Source organism: Magnolia sinica, chromosome 19 (assembly GCF_029962835.1).
Source record: "Magnolia sinica isolate HGM2019 chromosome 19, MsV1, whole genome shotgun sequence".
Classification (NCBI taxonomy): domain Eukaryota; kingdom Viridiplantae; phylum Streptophyta; class Magnoliopsida; order Magnoliales; family Magnoliaceae; genus Magnolia; species Magnolia sinica.
In genome coordinates this window covers 65,153,808-65,175,039 of record NC_080591.1, presented here as the reverse complement: position 1 = coordinate 65,175,039, position 21,232 = coordinate 65,153,808, and the positions used below count along the sequence as shown (strand labels likewise).

Genomic DNA, 21,232 nt, shown 5'->3' with positions numbered 1-21,232 from the left:
TGTATAATTTTCAAGAGTAAATCATTAACCCCATTTAATCAAAAAGAGATTAAAAAAAATTGTTGACCTGATCCTGCAGTTTTATGTGTGGCCCATGATTTGCTGATACCCTTCGTATGGTTCCCCACAAAAAGGATAGGGGATGCACCAAGATGTTCTAGATCAGCTCATCCAAGCCATTTAATTGTTGTCTTTTCTATCTTTGAATGTGGACCCGTCTATCTTAACTTTCTGTATTCAGCTTTGATGGGAAGGATCAGGATAACGCCCCATTGATGGTGGAGCCCATTATGTCAATGTTATCATAAATTTGATTCTGATATACCAGAAAAGAAACCCTTTAAAGGAAGGAATATCAGGCCTTCTCCAAGAGATAACCTAAAGTTTGTTGTGATTAAGGTGCAGAGTCTTTTATCCTCTCTTTTTTTATCCTTTTCTTTTTCCTTCGTTGGTAAATGACTAATGTTTTCATATCCAGTGTACCCAAGCTCGAGGGTTATATCCATGACCTACCCACGAAAGCATACATGGGGGATTTGCGACGCCTCATTTTAGAGCTGAGAAACCCATCAGAATTTTCTGTAAAGGTATTGGTTATGTTTATTTAGATGTTTGTGCTGTTTTTAATTTTAAACCACGATGGATTTTTCTATATGGATTTGATGCCGCTATGTACCAAAGTATGGTGATCCAACCCGTAATCAATACGTAACTAAAACATTTTTTTAGAAGTTTTTATGTTGTGCTATTGCAGTATGTGTGCAGAACACATGTATTTTGATTTTAACATATCCCATGATTCAACGTCTTTGGCAGAATTTGAAAGTGAAGATCAGTTATCCAAGGTTTTTAATTCCAGGAAATTAGAAAGACATGGACATGGAATTTCCTACCTGTCTAGAAAACCAGCCAAGTCATGATCAAAATAATGTGCACACTAATGTTATGGAGAAGTCCATTGGCTCTTTATTTTCATTTTCTAAGGTGAGCAGAGAATGCATACAAAAGGGGTGCTGCTACTGTGTTTATCATATAGTCATAGACAACTTTTTCCCCCCTCGATTTTGCAGGATCTTGCAATACAAGGGGGATCAACTCTTTTATGGCCTCTTTGGATGCATATTGGATTTTCTGGAAGAATTTCCTTAAGTTTATCAATATATTATGAAATGGAAAACGCTTCAAGTGAAATGAGTTACCGTACGCTACACATGCATTGCAATTTGGAGGTAAGCGCGCCGATAAGATATGTTGCAATTTTCAGTTATAACTTTATATTGGCCAGAACTGCAAAGGTTCCTTGAGTTGTTTTATCAGAATTGGAGGATATAATTCCTCTTGCAAACAGTATTTCAAAGGGCGGCTATTTCCAATGTTTTGCCAGCACTTGTCAGTTAGTGTGGTCCTACTCTTTACTGATGTGCACCCCTTTTTTATCTGGTATATGGCTTATGTCAACCAGCATTTCCAGAGAGTAGCAGCTGTTGTGACAGTTAAAACTAAAATGGAAGTTATCTCAAGTCCCTAAGTGCAAAGAACTTGAGAGACTCAGAAGTCAAGTGATGCTCTAAATTTTATAATCCTTGCAGTCATATATATAGAGCTGGGCATCAAGTCGAGTTGGACTAAGTTAGGGCTGACTCGACTTGATCCGGTTTTGAAATAAATCTGACCCAAACTCGACCCGACTTGGTACCGAGTCCAGCATGCCTGACCAGATCCGAGTCCGGGTCTCTGTGTTTGTTGTGGTGAGCATCTTCTTTGTTGCATCTCATATATGATGAGTGAACTGTGACATTCTGTTTGAAGCTCAACTTCTAGGAACTATTCAGGACCATCTACAAATATTCAACATTGAGATGAAGGCAAAAATGAAATCACATCAGATGCCTGAGCAGGTGATAATGTCATCCACTTTAAACTTCATTAACTCACTTTTCTATTTGTTTCATAGGCTGTTTCGTTTCTCAATTAGTTTCCATGCCATATTGTTATATTCACAGCTATTTTGGAAGTGGATTACTTCAAGGATGTTGGGGCTGGTCACACAAACATATGTATCATTGGTCAATAGAAGGTAATATTGCATTTTTCTTTTTGTACAAGGGTTGTGTCTCTTGAACTTCATTCAGTTTCTCGCTTTTCTTTTTTGATAGATCAATTTATATTTCAGTTAGGAGCTTCCATTACGTTGTTGAATTGCTAGCTGTAAATTTTATAGCACTTTTAACTTATTTGTAGGTGATTCGGAGTTTATAAAGATGTTTGTTAGAACAGCTAATCTGATAAATAACCAAATAATTAACTATTGTTGTGATCCATCAGAAAAGTGGCTCGTCTTGGATGTGTGTTAATTAGGTAATTAATTTTCGTTATTATTATTTTTTTAAATCATGACAAACGACTGTCGGCGAATAGCCCTTGTACTTGACCGTCGGAAACGCCAATGGCTAAAGCCGTCGAAAACTCCCAAGGCTTTGTCCGTCAAATTTAACCGTCAGAAACGCCAACGGTTTTAGCCGTCGCCCTCAGTTTAAATCCGTAGCAACGCCTGCACCCCCTTTCCCGACAGACCGTCCAACAGTTTTTAGCCGTCGGGGAAGGTCATTGCCAACAGTTTTTAGCCGTCGGCGTTGCCCTGTTTTTTGGTAGTGAAGGAGTCCATTTGATCATGGTCACGGATGAGACGCCTTCTTCAATCACAATTTCCTCCACTGATTATGAGCATGCATTGTTCTAGCAATACCAAAATTTACTGACAAGGGAATCGAATCGTTACAGATTACATCGAAGAATTTCGGCAGTTGGCAACGCAGAATGACGTATCAGAGACTGAATCACAGACGGTAGTGCGGTTCATAAGTGGGTTACGACCAACAATTTAAGACCGAGTTCAAATGCACCTGATCGGGACAATAGATGAAGCGGTTTAGTTGGCAGGTAGGGAGGAAACGCAACTTACAAGAGTCCCTACCCGGCCTTATCCTTCGACTTAGCACCCTATAACGGCTCTCACATAGGATTCAATGTTAACCAAAGGAAAGGAACTAACAAGAGGATGTCCTTAACCTCCTACAACCACAAACCGTTACCTAGGAAGCGATCCATTTAGGCCTCAACATGTGGCACCCACAATAGCGTGTCCGAGTACAATTCCAAATCCTTATGGTCGGCCAAAGCCGAACAAGTATTAATGTTGTGGCCAACTAGGCCACTTGTTAAACACTACCCTCAACGCTCCGCAGCCCACTTAACCATTAACGAAGGGGGCACTAAAGGTGATGCAACGGAAGAGGGCCTTAGATTTGATGAAGATGAACAAGCTGTTGAGGAAGGATCAGGTGATGAAGAATGGTTGGCCGAGGATCATGGGGAATCCTTGATCATGAGGCGATTATTGTACACTCCAAGCAAGGAGGTGCACTCGCAGCGACAAAATATATTCCGTACGTGATGTACGGTCAACGGCAAGGTTTGTGATGTAATCATAAACAGTGGCAGTAGTGAGAACATTGTCTTAAAGGTGATGGTAGACAAGTTGTGGCTACCTACGATAAAGCATCATTTCCCTTACTCGATTGGCTGGATAAAAAATGTGAACAAGACAAGGTAACCGAACAATGCACTATCTCATTTTCAATTGGTAGAAATTATAAGGATCAAGTACTTTGTGATGTGGTCGACATGGAATTATGCTATATGTTACTTGGTCGACCATGATAATCGAACCGTGATGCGACCCACGAGGATGAGGCAATGTTTATGTCTTCGTCAAGGATGGTCAAAAAATTATCCTTATCCTTATGGCACTAGAGAACCAACTTGAAGCTTCTAAAGTCGAGGGGAGCTCCCTTCTAAGCATTCACGATTTCATGAAGGAATCCAAACTGGCGAGGTGTACGCCATGGTGGTAAAGGGCAAGTAATCAGAGCCCTTAAACATTTCTTAGATTTTAAGGTCGTTGTTGAACGAATTCAAAAAAATCTGGCCCGAAGAGTTAATTGATGGATTGCCCCCCCATGCGGGACTGATGCAGGACGTGAGATTTTAAATATGATATGCAAGACTTCAGGCTTAGATCATACCAATTCAAAAACAATTACACAAATTCCACATCCCATATGATAGTCCAAACATTCAATGAAAGGGGAATCTATGCGGGTCAGGTCAACACACGCTAGGGCTGGACCAATAAAATTGTAAGCCAAACGATGTCAAAGAGAAATAGAAATCAACCACACATGCATAAGAATCAGTCCCTAATTCAAGGGATTCCCCAATTTCAATTCAAGGAACCTTAGGGTGAAAAAAATGGGCAAATAAATTAAGGTTAATGCAAACTAAGGCTAGGGTTTAGGAAATAGGAATGAAAAGATAAAAACCTGACCCGGAGAAAGCTCCTGTGTGTAGATGGTGACCCGGAGCTGACGCATGTGCGCGGGTGGGTTGGCCGCACGTGTGATGGAAGCCCGCCTCCCCAAAGTGACACCTAGGCCTTGGTCGGCCGGGGGAGACCTCCAATTCCTCCAAGTTTGACGACGATCTGACGTAAGGTTGAGGCGTAGCGCTTCGCCAAAGTTTCAACCCTCCTACAGGTCCAAATTTTGAAAACTGGCTGTAGGGGGATGAATAGCTGCAACAGCTGAGAAATTCAAAGCAATAATAATGATAGAAGATGAGATATATGGATGGAAGAGGGTAGAGGTTGATGGGGATAGATGTGGCTTCGCACCATGGTAGTTAGTCCTTCAAAGAAGGGAGGGCTTCGCACCCACTTTTGAATTCTTTCACAACTTACGAAGAGAGCAGAAAAATAAAGTAAGATTTTTTATTAAACTTGAATGAATGAAAAGAACTACAAGGGGTGCCTATTTATAGGGAAAATCTTATACCCCAAAACTCGCACTATTTGCGCAACCTATTACTTAGCGGTGAAGTAAATTAAAATAAAAACTAAACAAAGAAATCTAAAACGTTCACGATGTTCTAAATAATAACAATAAACAAAACCTAAAATATGACATCAATCCGACGAGTGGGCCACGATCATGAGATCCCATAATGAGCTTTTCTTGACTATCGAGCCCACCTTTTAAACCAAAACTTCGTCTTTTAGCTAGGAGGCCCTCTCTGGACGTTGTCATCGAGCCAGATCGATGGTGGGGTCCTCCTGCGTACGTACGTGCATAGGGGGGTGGTGTGCGTGCGTGTGTGCACATGATGTCCCCTTTAATTCTACCCTGCTGCGAAGAGTTCGCCACTGGCGAAATAAAACTCCTGAACTGATCCAGGATGCCAGGATCAAGTCTCTAAAGCTCTTGATCTGTAAGGGTCTTCTGAGAGAGAGCATGAGCGCATGTTCCATGCTAACATTGTTAACACCTAAGAAAGATAGGAGCTGGCGCATGTGTGTCAAAAGACGGTCAATTAACAAGATTATCATTAAATATTGGTTCCCAATACCACGGTTGGATGACATGCTCGATATGCTAGAAGGTGCTAAGGTGTTTTCTAAACTAGATCTGAGGAGCGAGTACTATCGGATTCGTATCCGGCCCGATAATTAGTGAAAAACAACATTGAAGACCAAGGAAGGATTGTATGAGTGGCTGGTCATGCCTTTCGGTCTATCGAACTGAAGAAGGGAGGGTTGATGAATCAAGTGTTAAAGCCGTTCATTGGCCAGTTTGTAGTAGTATATTTTGATGACATCATTATATATAGCCAGAGTGAGATGTAGCATATGAAATATCTCAGGCGGGTGCTACAGGTCCTGAGAATTAACAAGTTGTACCTTAACTTGAAGAAGTGCAGTTTTTTAACGAACAGTCTGTTGTTCTTAGGGTTTGTTGTGACGTCCATGAGCGTCCTTGTAGACAATGAAAATGTATGAGCTATAAGGGAATGAGAGATCCGATGAGCATTCATGAAGTGAGGATGTTTCCATGGGTTGACGACTTTCTATTGTCGATTCATGCAGAATTTCAACACTATAATCGCACCCATTACAGATTTCATGAAAAAAATGCCCGTTTTAGTGGACCGATGAGGCTGAAAAGAGTTTTGCTGAAATCAGGCATCGATTGTTTATAACACCGGTCTTGGTTTTTCCCAGTTTCAACCAGCTGTTTAAGGTTGAGTGTGACGCCTCATATGTCGAAATTGGAAGAGTCTTATCACAGGAAGGAAGGCCGGTAACCTTATACAACGAGAAGCTCAGCGAAGCTCAAAGAAGTGGTCGACATATGAGCTTGAGTTATATGCTGTTGTTCAAGAGCTACGACGTTGACAACATTCTCTGGTTCAGAGAGAGTTTGTTCTCTACACTGACCATCAAGTCTTAAAGTTTATTAATAGTCAGGCCAACATTAATTGTGTACATGCTAGATGGGTTGCATTTTTGTAGGAATTCATGTTCGTTTTAAATCACAAGTCAGGGTAACAGAACAAGATGGTTGATGCACTTAGCCGCCATGCCTCACTACTTGTTACAATGAGCAATGAGGTGGTTGGCTTTGACTGTCTCAATGAGCTGTATGACAAGGACAAGGACTTCAAGGATGCATGGATGAGGTGCCAATAGGGTAATCTTAGTGACTTACATATGCAAGACGGATTCCTCCTCAAAGGAAATTGACTGTGTTATCAATTGTATTGAATACCCCAATGTAAGGGTTCCTCCTCATATATATATTGAAGTAGCTGGCTCTTTACAAGGCAATTACAGGGAAGCAATTACAGGGAATCAAACTAAACTAGGAAACTATAATCAACCTATTAATTACAGAATATTTTACAGAATATTTACATATTACCAAAATCATGCCATAATTATAGAGACTAATTATGGCTAAATATATCCGACTGACATCCCCCCTCAAATTGATGCTGGGCGATCAAGAAGCATCAATTTGCCTACAAGAAACTGATGACGCTGGCGGATCATGGCCTTTGTAAACACGTCAGCTATCTGAAGATCAGAAGAAACATGTGGAAGAGAAATAACATGAGTGTCCAATGCCTCCCTAACAGAATGACAGTCCACCTCAATATGCTTTGTACGCACATGATAAATGGGATTAGCAACAATCTGAATGACACTAGTGTTATCAGTATGAAGAGGAGTAGGATCAATTTGAGAAAAACCAAGCTCAGCCAGAAGCCCACGAAGCCAGACATTGCACGATACTTAGATTCAGTCGAAGATTTAGAAACACGAGCTTGTTTCTTACTTTTTCAAGAGATCAAAGAATCACCAAGAAACATGCACCAACCTGTAACAAACCACTGAGTGTCAGGACATCCGGCTCAATCCGCATCACTATAAGCAACAAAACAAAGAGGCGAGCCAGTGGGAAAGAACAACCCACGATCAGGTGAACCTCAAAGATATTGAATGATATGACGCACGGCAGCTAAATGGAGATGGTGTGGAGTTTGCATAAACTGGCTAACTTGCTGGACAACGAAGGAAATATTAGGTCGAGTAATAGTCAAATAGTTCAAGCTGCCTACTAACTAGCGAAACACAGTGGGATCAGAAAGAAGATCATCCTCCGCACTACGATATTTCACGTTGACCTCCATAGGAGTATCTACTGAGGGAGAATCCTGAAGACCAGCCAAACTAATTAAATCCTGGGTATATTTGCGTTGATTCAAGAATATACTTGAAGAATCTGTGTGCACCTCTAAACCCAAAAAATACATAAGAGGACCAAGATCCTTCATGTGCAAAGAAGTTTGAAGATGCTGGTGGAGGCGAGTAATCAGACTAGAGTCAGTCCCAGTAATGACAATATCATCCACATACACAAGTAAAAGAACAAGGCCAGTCGGGGTTTTGCAAAGGAACATAGAGGAGTCATATTGGCTTTGAACAAAGGAGAACCGAAGTAGAGTGGACCTGAACTTTTCAAACCATGCCCAGGGAGCCTGTTTTAAGCCATAGAGAGACCGCTTCAACTTACACACATTAGAAGACGGAGAGGAAAGCAGACTCGGAGGAGGAGTCATGTAAATATCCTCTTTGAGATCACCATGAAGAAAAGCATTTTTTACGTCCATTTGGTGAAGAGGGCAACCTTGGGAGGCGGCGATAGAGATAACTGTACGCACTGTAGTCATCTTGGCCATCGGAGCACTTAATAGTCCACCCCATATTCTTGCCGGTTCCTAAGAGCAACTAATCGTGTCTTATACCGGTCCAGAGTCCCATCAGAGTGGAGTTTAATCGAGTAAACCCATTTACAACCGATGGCTGTAACATTAGAGGGACAAGGAACCACGTCCCAGGTAAGATTATCCTGGGGAGCCTGAAATTCCTCATCCATCGCTTTCCGCCAACATTCATTTTAACAACCTTGGAAAAACATGTAGGAATGGGAATAGAAGTCAAAGTAGCATTAAAGACACACCAATCAGGAGGACGGGATACTCGGGTAGATCGCCGAGGACCCGGTGCCGGAGGCATGTCATGCTCAGCATCACTGAGTGGAACGATCTCAGATGACAGGTTATCCTCAGGAGAAGTCACTGGAACAGTCTCAGATGAAGGGTCAGTCTCGGAAGGAGGCAAAGTCGGTAGACGTTGAGTATACATGAGTCTAGGTTTAAACTGTGTAGGGAGAGGAGTCAATTCATCGAAACAAGGTAGAATACTAATCTCAGGTAATGACTCGATATGGGTAGAAAAGAAACATTGATTTTCAAAGAAAACAACATTACGAGATATACGAAATTTGTTAGAAGAAGGATCATAGCAAACATAACCTTTGTGAGAAAGACTATTACCCATAAAAGCACATTTAACAGATTGGGCAGAAAGTTTGTGACGTTCATGAGGTGGTAAATGAACAAAGCAGACACATCCAAAAGTATGCAGAGTGAGATAGCTAGGATGCTGATGATACAAACGATAATAAGGAGAATCAAGATTCAAAACTTGAGAGGGCAGTCATTAATTAAGTAAACTACAGTAGATAATGCCTCAACCCAAAATTTAGAAGGAACATAGGACTCAAGCAATAAGACACGACCCACATCCAAGAGATGTCGATTCTTTCGTTCAGCCACACCATTTTGCTGAGGAGTATAGGGACAAGACCGTTGAGAGACAATTCCTTTGCGTTGTAAAAATTCATGAAAATTGTGGGACATGTATTCCCCACCAGAATCAGACCTCAAAATCTTAATACAGGTAGAAAATTGATTCTCAATGCATGCTACAAGGTTTTGAAAAACAGACAATACCTCAGATTTGGATCTAAGAAAATAGACCCAAGTGTAACGACTGAAATCATCGATGAATGTCACAAAATATTTATATCGACCATGAGAAATGATAGGAGAAATACCCCATACATCACTATGCACAATATCAAAGCATTTTGCGGCACGACTACCATAAGAATGAAACGAAAGAGTCTTACTTTTACCAAGTTTGCATACAGAACAGTCAAATGACAGATTTTTAGAAACTTGTTCTTTATTGCCCAACAAACCAGAATTTAATAAATGAGACAGAACAACTGAGTTTGGATGACCCAAACGTTTGTGCCATACTTCACTCCGATTGTTAACTGTCATACAAGCCAAAGATAAACTACTAGGAATTGAAAAATGCAATAGAAAGAGTCTGCCAACTTTAGGCCCCTTCACGAGTATCTTCCCTGACCCCTGATCCTACACAAGACAACCATCACGAGAGAAATGGACATCACAATTATTATCAACTAACTGGCCAACAGAAATCAGACTGGTAGACAGGTTAGGAGATACATAAACATCTCTGAAAGAAGAGTTAATATCTCCTACTTCATTAATAGCTAAATGACTCCCATTAGCTATCTGAATCTGGGATGAACCATGATATGGACGAACATTGCACAGAGTATCAGACGATCTGGTCATATGATTGGATGCACCGGAATCAACCAGTCAAGATTTAGATGAAGTAGTGTCATTACCTTGGAGCCCTAAGGCAGAAAAGGCTGACATAATCATCTGTTAAACCATTTCAGGAGTAAGAACAGATGGTCTAGCCGCAGAAGAGGAAGCTGAGGACATTTCGGGAACAGAAGAAGTATTCACTATAACCTGATGAGCGTTAGCTTGATGGTTCTGAGGTTGAGTGGGACATTCTTTGATAAAGTGGCCTGATTTCTTACAATAGTTGCAAGACTTCTTGGTATAGTTGGCGGCAATATGACCATACTCCTTGCAGCCGAAACATTGAACTTTACGCATATCCTTTCCTTTCCCATGTGCTGCATAGGCGACCGGATGTGGATTAGAATCTTGCTGGAACATAACCTGTGTGAAAAGACGCTGCTTCTCATGAAGTAATTCACTAAAACATACATCCAAGGATGGAGAGGAATCCCGGTTCATTAAATTTGAGCGAGCAACCTCAAATTCATGACACAATTTCATCAGGAATTGATCTCTCTTACTCTGCTCATGCACCAGCCTGAATAACAGAAAGAGAGGCAACAGGTACCTTTGCATAAACCATATCAGAAAATTCTCTCCACAAATTCTAAAAATCAGAAAAATACTCCTGAATAGAGAGATTGCCTTGAGTGTAACTAGCAATCTCATATTCCAACTGAAAACAGCGTGCAATATTATCCTAATGATAAACCTTCCGCAAATACTCCCACATGGTTTGCGTAGTCTTATAAGGCCTTAGATTAAGCACAATAAGAGGATCAACGGATCCTAAGATCCAGGACATCACACGTGCATCATTGACCTTCCAGTTACCCAACTCCTTAGATTCTGTAGGAACAGGATTACTACCATCAATATGACCCCACAATTCTTTGCCCATAACAAACAATTGAAACTGAAACTCCCAAGCACAATAATTTTTTCTAGTAAAGCGAACTCCGAAAGATTCGCTAGAAGACATGATGAAGCTAATATAGATACCCGAAATTACTAGAATGCACAGATCCTACCGACAACCACTAATCACAATACAATAAGGTTTTGTGCAAGACAAAAATATGTCTTACCCAACACAAGAGCGCCAAAAAATCTAGACTAATCCAACCCGCAGATCAGTTCTCTCCAAAAAGCTTCACCGAAAATCTGCAGCACCAATGAAACGCTACAGCACCGAAAAAACCAAACCTAATATGGATGGGTTTGGCTCTGATACCATATCAATTGTATTGAATACCCCAATGTAAGGGTTCCTCCTCATATATTGAAGTAGCTGGCTCTTTACAAGGCAATTACAGGGAAGCAAACTAAACTAGGAAACTATAATTAACTTATTAGTTACAAAATATTTACATATTACCAAAATCATGCCATAATTATAGAGACTAATTATGGCTAAATATATCCGACTGACATGTGTATCCCCCAAAGTTCTCTGAGGGAGTAGATTATTCAAGAGCTACATGGAGTTGGCCTTGGTGGACACCTTCAGCGATATAAGATGCAAGCTCTTGTTAAGGAGCAATATTATTGGCTGCAATTGGTACATGATATGGGTAAAATAGTGCAGTGTTGTCATGTTTGCCAAACCTCCAAGAGGTAGTCTCATAATACGGGCCTCTACACCCCGTTACATATGCCTGACAACCCTTGGGAGGATTTATCTATGGACTTCGTGCTTGGTCTTCGACGAACACATTATGACATGGATTCGGTATTTGTGGTGATTATTCATTTTTCAAAGATGGCGCACTTTATCCCTTGTAAGAAGACCCTCAATGCAATACATGTGAAGAATCTATTATTCAGAGAGGTCGTGCCGCTACATGGGGTTCCTAAGGCCATTACTTCTGACCTTAACGCGAAGTTCATTAACCACTTCTGGTGGACTTTGTGGAATTGGTTTGAGACACAACTTTAGTTCAACAATGCCTACAACCCACAAATCGATGGGTAGACTAAAGTTGTGAATCACACGTTGGAAAACCTCCTTCGGTTTATTTCAAGTGACAAACCTATGCAATGATATTTGACCTTGTCTTAAGCGGAGTTTGCAATCAACAATATGGTGAACCGCTAAATAGGAAAGTTCCTGTTTCAAATTGTTTATGGTCGAATACCCCGATATACACTTGATTTGGTCTATTTGCCCAAGCTCCTGGGCATGAGCATTACAGCAGAACATATGGCAGACCGAATCGTGGGCATTCATGCAGATGTGCAAGCCAAGTTGCATGCCTCGAACGATAACTACGAGTAAGTCGATAAGCATCAGTGGCAAAAAGGTGTTCGAGGCGGCAACCATGTTATGGTCCATCTATGCAAGGAGAGATTTTTGACCAGGACCTACAAAAAATTGAAGAATAAGAAGATTGGAGCGATACCGATCATCTAAAAGATCCATGACAACGCTTACGTTGTTGATTTTTCGGATGACATGGAGATCTCGTGCACTTTCAACATTGTGGATCTGACCGAGTATCATGAACCGAAGCAGGACAAGAACTCAAGAACGGGTTCTTTTGAAATGGAGGGGACTGATGTAGAGCAGGTTGCGGAAACTTTTATGGCCAAGATGGACCAGAGAAGGCTTGATTGGAAGCGGGGTGATCAAGACTATTAGAACCTTAAAACAGTCGTATCTCGCAACCCGGAATGTTTTTTTCGACATATTGTTGAGGGTCAAATATTGCATATTAGACCCCAGTTATTGCCTGGATTTACGAACATGGTACTGTTTAACAACTCAATTTAATCATGTTTGTGATGCAAGGTGTATTTACGAGCTTGGACTGAAACAGGATGCTTAAAGCATGGATTTAACGCTCTGATGACACCAAAGGCAAGGGACAGACCCTAGGGGACAAAGATTGATGGATTTACATGCTAGAGATACGAGAAAATCGTGAAACTGAAGCTCAAGTGGCCTGAAAGTCAGCCATAATGCAGGGTTTCCACTGTCTATTTGGCTCAAACTTCATACATGGCCTGAGGACCATAAATGAACCGTACATGTCAAATTTGACCCCTCGGATCCTTGTGGAAGTGGTCCAATGGACAAGTCAGCCCATCGACCATTGATTTTGGGGCCCACCTAATACCTGGATATACTTCAATTTTGGTCTCAACCCCTTAAAACGGATAAGAGAGAGGATGGAAGGAGAAGATTTCTCACAAGCATCACAGTGAGCCCTACATGTACAGTGCGTGTACATAATGTACACGCACCGGATGTGCACCGGACGGTCAACCCGGTCAAAGACGGGTTGACTCGTCTTTCTTCTTGTGCAGGAACAGTGGACGCACCAGCGTCCGTCAGTTTCATGCAGTGGGGTCCACCGTTCATTCAAAACATCAATCTGGACCGTCCAAGGTGTCCAGGGGGGTATTACCCTTGCCTAGGTGGCAGAAATACAAAAGATAGTGAGGATCGCAATCTAGCCGTCCAAACGGAAGATGGACAGTGGACTAAAAAGGCTTGTGGGCCACACCAAAATCAAACCCGAATTGGCCTTCCCGGATGATTTTCGTCCTAAATCCAATGGGCGGTATGGATCTTCCATATGACAGCAATCAAGGGGCCATCACACTTCACAGAGTCGACGTGCATCAACTCTGTTTCGCAACAGAGGCTGCGTCCATTCGTTGTGGGCCACCATCATGCAGCAAAGGCTTGATCTGAGTCGTCCATCATAAGCCCATACTCCATATCATCCAAGCCTAGGTGTCTTTCTATTCCCATGCGCGCGAGCATGTGTTACTCGTGGTCAAAAGAAGGATGGATGGCGAAATGAATCAACACCAAAACCACCCATCCCCGGTCGAAATTTTGAGGAGAAGATGATAGACGGCGTGGATTTCGTAAACGTCATAGAAGATGGGCCCCACCGGCAGCCAACGCAAGAGCTTATGCGTTCTTGCTTCGCACGCAGCTGCGAAATGGGCTGCGAAAGCTCCACCGACTCCAATGTAGCTTCTCACCGACCTCCTTGCTCTATAAAAGGAAAAGAAAAGGAGAGAGGAAGGCATTCAATTTCCAGGGGATGTGGAGCAGAGAGAGATAGAGAGAGTAATATTTATTTTAGTTATTTATTTCTCATGTTTCTTTTTATGTTTAGCCTAATCATGTCTATTCTAGGCTAAACCTCTTAGCTAGGGCTAAGAGGTGAAGCTTGTAGCGTGATGGGAGACCTTTTGCTTGTGCCTTTTATTTAGACTAAATTGAACTGATGTTGATTTTAGTTTAATTAAGGGAATGTTTTTAGTTTTTAATGGTCTGTTGTGACTGAAATTACAATGGGTCTGTGATAGCTTTAAGCATGTTCCTTTCCTTATTTTGATTATGACATTAGGAAGCCCTGTTGTTCACCATCGTCTCCTGGTTATGGTCAGATGACGGTACCCTTTCTAACCTTCATATATTTGTTGATTGGTTGTTAATTAGTTTAATTCTGTTGTTTACTTTGTATCCTGGGCATGGTTTGGTAACGGAATCCATTCTAATTCATATACCTTTCATCTATTGACAACTATATCAAAGAAAGTTTAGTTCAATTTTCCTGATTCTTGAAGCAGGCCTAAGATTTCCCTGATCTCTACAAGTTCTTGAAGCAGGCATAAGATCTCCCTGATCTCTACAAGTGGATCCTCTGAATCCCTAGTTTCGTACCTCTGATTTCTCTAAGTTTTAGATAAGTATTTCACTACTATTCCCTCAATTTCATTCGATTTAGATTTCATCTTAGTCTAGTTCTAGTTCTATTTAATTTCAGATTACGTACAGGTTTCAATCCCTTGGGATTCGACTTCAGTCTCACTAAGTTTATTACTACATCACAACCCTATACTTGGGGTGTGAACAAGTTTTTGGCGCCGTTGCCAAGGACTGACGGCTACGTATTTTTGAAATTAATTAGTTTTAGAATTAGATTAAGATTAGGATTATACTAACTTTAGTTTTAGATTTTTCTTTCGATTTGATTTTTAGAACTTTCTTGTTTTGTAGGGTTGTTGATAGATCTTCTAAATTGGTAACTTCGTCCTAATTTCTGTGCTTTCTCTATTCTTTAGATTAGGTCTTATCTCTTAGATACTTGGTTTGTTTTGTTTTGTTTTGCAGGATCTTAACATAGGAACTTCTTATTTGGTAACACCTTTCTAACTTCTCCTCTTAAGCTTGTTTACGTGTCTATGCTGAGAAGGATAAGCAGTTTTGGAGAATGCCTGAAGGTTTTGGAATTCAACGTATAGAAGCTTGGGTACGTGTCTATGCTGAGAAGGATAAGCAGTTTTGGGGAATGCCTGAAGGTTTTGGAATTCAACGTATACCTCAAGATTTTTCTCCATTGAGAATTGACATTCAGAACCGACTAGAACGTTATGTTCCATCGGTTAATAGGGCCGTATACGATCGTAATTATGGGAATGAGGATTATTATCAACCATCATATTCTCCCATGTACGATCAGTATGACTATAACCAGTGGAAACATCAAAATTTGGAAGATGAACCAACAACATGTTATAATGATTATTCTCTTGGATATCCTACCATTGAGATCCAACTAGAAACGATCCAAGAGGATTCATTTCAGCGTAACTTGACCTGTTTTGCAGAAACTATAAAAACTTTGGAAGCACTTACTTCAAGTGATAATTCTCTTAGGTCCTCTACCTTTAAAATTCAACCAAAAATAATCCAAGAAAATTCAATTCAAAATTCCTTCCAAACTCTAGAGCTCAGCCAACAATATACACTCCAAAGATTACAAGAACTTATAAAAAATATTCAAGAGGGGAGTTCACATGATACGATTGTGCAGAACTCCGGAATTTGGAATGATGAGTTAGATTCCATTAATGAGCATACGGTTCAATTTCCCGATGAGTCGATCTCGATGACTGTTCAAAAGAATGGTCAAGAGACGTGGGTATCTTTCAAATACAATGATGATGACACACCTCCCTCACATGACACATGATTCAATGATAAGGAAGAGATTAGTTTATATGAACTTCAACCTAATCTGGGAATAGAATGTGAGGAAAGCAATCCCATCCCAAGCGTGCACTACACTGAACTAGAATATGATGAGTATTGAGATGATGATCATGAATGTGCAGCCCCAGTTCCCTTGGAATTAATCTTAAGTTTGGTCTAGGTCAATGATTAAGAAGTACACGAAGGGAGCGATCATAATGAGCTACTCCACTTACCTGACATGCCTGATTTAAAAGTGGATGAGCTCCTTACAACCAACCCTTCTATCTCTTGTGAGACATGTTTTGACCACTCATTTGAATTGAATGATGATATGATTCGAGAGATGGACGAGTTTTTTGATACGACTGTGGAATTTGAAACCACCCAGTTGAGGCCACCATATGAACTCGATTCAATGCCTCTTCTGAGTAGTATCAATGAATAAAGTTCGCACATCAATGCTTCGTCTACTGACCTTCAATCTGTTTGTGCAGGGCTGGAGTAAGAGAGTGTACTTCTGTTTACTTTTAAAGACGATGGATTCCTCGGGCAACACATCACGAACTTCAATGTGAAAAAGAAGTCACTCTCAACTGAATTCCCCAACTCTTTGAATGATTGCTTGGCACACTTTGCAGATTCAAACGATCTCATGATAAGAGACATAGTGAATGCCTTGCAAGACAACATCTCAGTAGTTGTCACAGATAGAGAGAACCCCTACTCTGAAGCCCCTCCCTCCCCAGATCCTCACTGTCTACCATTAAAGGAGGAGAAGCTGACCATGGAACCGAAGTCTAACACTTCGGAATGTGTTGAGACTACATCACTTCCTGATAAGTTTTCTGAACTTTATCTACTTGTAGTCTCTAATTCACCATGGGATACCAACGTTGAAACTTTTTCTGTCACAGGTGAATCGTATATACTCTGGATACCTCAAGCAATTCAACGAAAAATTTCTTATGAGGTACATAAGTTTCTCTGGAAAGTCATGCTCCAGGGCGTCCAAGCCTATTGCAAAAAGGGCTTTTGGATGATCCTGTTGAGGAACTTACTGAGAAACTTATCAAGATATTGTTCGGAAGAAGAACCTTGCGGCATAACCGAGTAGTTTTTCCCTACTTTCATAGGACTAGGGTAGTTTGCTTTATGCTGTTCTAGGATAGACGGTTTTATGCCATTAGGTTAGCTTGCTTCCTCCATTGTTTTAGGATAGTTTGAGTTAGTTGTTTTCACTCTCGTACTAACTCGCTTCCATGCTGAGATCTCTGTGGAAAAGCCTCTTGATTTCTTTGTCGAGGTACTATCTTTCCATCACTTTTCCTTTACTTTAGTTGTCCCATGTGCATTGCATGCTCATATCTTTTACATTGAGGACAATGTAGATTTTAGGTTGGGGGTGGGAGATTAGGTTTCCTAATCAGTGTTTTCTTGGTCTTGAGCAAAAATTGTGAAATTTTTTTGAATTCGAAGTGATTTTGACGACCATCTAGGGCACTTAGAATTTTAAGATACGTGATGTTGGTCATTTATGACTCTTGGATTCAATATTTGTTAGATTTCACAGTTAAGTTTAAATTGTTAATCCAGAATTAGAAGTTGTAAACATTGATTAAGTCATGATTTCACATGTCACATCTCGCTTTCACATTAAAGTTTCAGTTTGATATTGAAGGGTTAACTTGGTAATCACTAAGCATGTAAGGAACCAGCCTGGAAAATTGTCATGATTAATTGAAGAAAAAGAAAATACCTAGCTAAAAAAATAAATAAATAAAAATAGATAACTTTGGAAAGGGTTGGGCGAATAATCTTCACCATAGGTTTGCTCCCTATAGGTGTAGATTTAATTCCCCATGGATGATATGTGAAAAAGGTTGGGTGTACAGTCTTCACCATAGGTTTGCTCCCTATAGGTGAGGATTTGATTCCCCTTCTTGGCGTTACTTTTAATGGAAAGATCAAAAGCTGGAAGAATGAAAAGATGATCTGTGAGGCAAGTTTTGGTTTAAGTCTTGGCTATCATGAATTCTCTTGTTGGTTACCAATGATACCCTGAAATAGAGAAGTGAATTTTAATGATGATAAGCCGAGATTAGACTATACACTCATGAATCCTAATGTTTAGAATTTTTCTAATTGGTGGATTAATACTTTGATCTTGATTATGAAGTCTACCGAGCGCTTGAGTATAGGGAATGTAATGCCCAACATTCATGAATCTTAGACTTCTAGTATCTTGATTGTTTTCAAAAATCGCTCGAGTTTTTAGAGATTGTCCTGTAGTTCTCAACTTATTTTTTGCATAATTTGTTCAGGACTAGCAAGATACTGGTTGGAGGTTGTGTTGAGGGTCAAATATTGCATATTAGACCCTAGTTATTACTAGGATTTATGAACATGGTACTGTTTAACAACTCAATTTAATCGTGTTTGTGATACAAGGTGTATTTACGAGCTTGGACTGAAACAGAATGCTTAAAGCATGGATTTAACGCTCTGATGACACCAAAGGCAAGGGACAGACCCTAGGGGACAAAGATTGATGGATTTACACACTAGAGATTCGAGAAAATTGTGAAACTAAAGCTCAAGTGGCTTGAAAGTAAGCCAAAATGCAAGATCACAGGGTTTCCACCATCTATTCGGCTCAAAACTTCATACATGGCCTAAGGACCATAAATGAACCGTACACGTCAAATTTGACCCCTCGGATCATTGTGGAAGTGGTCCAATGGACAAGTCAGCCCATAGACCATTGATTTTGGGGCCCACCTAATACCTGGATATACTTCAAATTTGGTCTCAACCCCTTAAAACGGATAAGAGAGAGGATGGATGGAGAAATTTGGTCTCAACCCCTTAAAATGGATAAGAGAGAGGATGAACGGAGAAGATTTCTCACAAGCACCACAGTGAGCCCTACATGTACAGTGCGTGCCGGACAGTCTGCCCAGTCGAAGACGGGCTGACCCATCTTTCTTCTTGCGCAGGAACAGCGGACGCACCAGCGTCCGTCGGTTTCATGCAGTGGGGTCCACCCTTCATTCAAAACATTAATCTAGACAGTCCAAGGTGTCCGGGGGGGACGGTGGCAGAAATACAGAAGATAGTGAGGATCGCAATCCAGCCGTCCAAATGGAAGATGGATGGTGGACTAAAACGGCTTGTGGGCCACACCAAAATCAAACCCGAATTGGCCTTCCCGAATGGTTTTTCGTCCTGAATCCAAGGGGCGGTATGGATCTTTCATATGACAGCAATCAGTGGGCCATCACACTTCACAGAGTCGACGTGCGTCAACTCTGTTTCGCAATAGAGGCTACGTCCATTCGTTTTGGGCTACCATCATGCAGCAAAGGCTTGATCCGAGTCGTCCATCAGGTAGAGGGAGCAAAACCAATCAAAGTCATGCTGATCTTTGGCGGCCATGTACATTCACATGATCGTTACAGCAATTGCAAGAAGACCGTTTAGCTGCCGTTGTAGCCTAATTATCTCAGTGGGCCACATAATGGATGACCAAAACCGCCCATCCCCGGTCGAAATTTCGAGGAGAAGATGATAGACAGCGTGGATTTCGCAAACGTCATAGAAGATGGGCCCCACTGGCAGCCAATGCAAGAGCTTACTCGTTCTTGCTTCGCACGCAGCTGCGAAAGCTCCGCTGACTCTAGTGCAGCTTCTCATCGACCTCCTTGCTCTATAAAAGGAAAAGCTAGTTTAGCCAATCAACCCGCTATGTCAGGTTGCCCATGCTGGATTTGCGAGATTCCATCAGATCAACGGTCGTAAGTCCATTTTATTTTTGTTTTTACTATAAATAGTAAGTTTTAATTTGATCATAACTTTTGATCCTTTGAGTTTTAGGAGTTGTGCCCCACATGAAAAGGGCTTAGAAAAATTAAGAGAATAACATGGTTAGGCCAAATTGGACACTTATTATTTTTGGCCAAAAATCATGAAGTCTAGTAGGAACATGATTGTCTATAAATAGCAAGTGTACTATTTACAGTGAGTCATGTTTTTAGGGAGTTTGAGTTGGAGTATGAGTCTGAAACTCCATCCTAAATTTGAGTTCACTATTTAAAGGATTATAATGGGGTCCACCCTTCATTCAAAACATTAATCTAGACAGTCCAAGGTGTCCGGGGGGGACGGTGGCAGAAATACAGAAGATAGTGAGGATCGCAATCCAGCCGTCCAAACGCAAGATGAATGGTGGATTAAAGCGAATTGTAAGCCACACCAAAATCAAACCCGAATTACCCTTCTCGTACGGTTTTTCGTCCTAAATCCAATGGGCGGTATGGATCTTCCATCTAACAACAATCAGTGGGCCATCACACTTCACAGAGTTGACGTGCGTCGACTCTGTTTCGCAACAGAGGCTGCGTCCATTCGTTGTGGGCCACCATCATGCAGCAAAGGCTTGATCTGAGTCGTCCATCAGGTAGAGGGAGCAAAACCAATCAAAGTCATGCTGATCTTTGGCGGCCATGTACATTCACATGATCGTTACAGCGATCGCAAGAAGATCGTTTAGCTGTCATAGCAGCCTAATTATCTTAGTGGGCCACATCAACACCAAAACCACCCATCCCCGGTCGAAATTTTGAGGAGAAGATGATAGACGGCGTGGATTTCGTAAACGTCATAGAAGATGGGCCCCACCGGCAGCCAACGCAAGAGCTTATGCGTTCTTGCTTCGCACGCAGCTGCGAAAGCTCTGCTGACTCTAGTGCAGCTTCTCATCGACCTCCTTGCTCTATAAAAGGAAAAGCTAGTTTAGCCAATCAACCCGCTATGTCAGGTTGCCCATGCTGGATTTGCGAGATTCCATCAGATCAACGGTCGTAAGTCCATTTTATTTTTGTTTTTACTATAAATAGTAAGTTTTAATTTGATCATAACTTTTGATCCTTTGAGTTTTAGGAGTTGTGCCCCACATGAAAAGGGCTTAGAAAAATTAAGAGAATAACATGGTTAGGCCAAATTGGACACTTATTATTTTTGGCCAAAAATCATGAAGTCTAGTAGGAACATGATTGTCTATAAATAGCAAGTGTACTATTTACAGTGAGTCATGTTTTTAGGGAGTTTGAGTTGGAGTATGAGTCTGAAACTCCATCCTAAATTTGAGTTCACTATTTAAAGGATTATAATTTTGTTTTTTAACATCGATCAATTTATTAGAAGTCCAGCTACTCAACGAAGTTAATAGACCAGGTTCATCGTGGTCCACAAGCTTGTATTCTGTGTTGGGTCCATTTCTGCACTCTGGCCGACTAGTTT

General features: G+C 41.0%; 1 long non-coding RNA gene across 1 annotated transcript; it reads left to right on the top strand.

Annotated features, from left to right (window-relative positions):
* Positions 1 to 247: 247 nt before the first annotated feature.
* Positions 248 to 948, top strand: LOC131234758 (uncharacterized). Its single transcript, XR_009165770.1, has 3 exons — positions 248 to 399; positions 479 to 587; positions 817 to 948. It is a non-coding gene; the product is annotated as an uncharacterized LOC131234758 (long non-coding RNA).
* Positions 949 to 21,232: the final 20,284 nt, after the last annotated feature.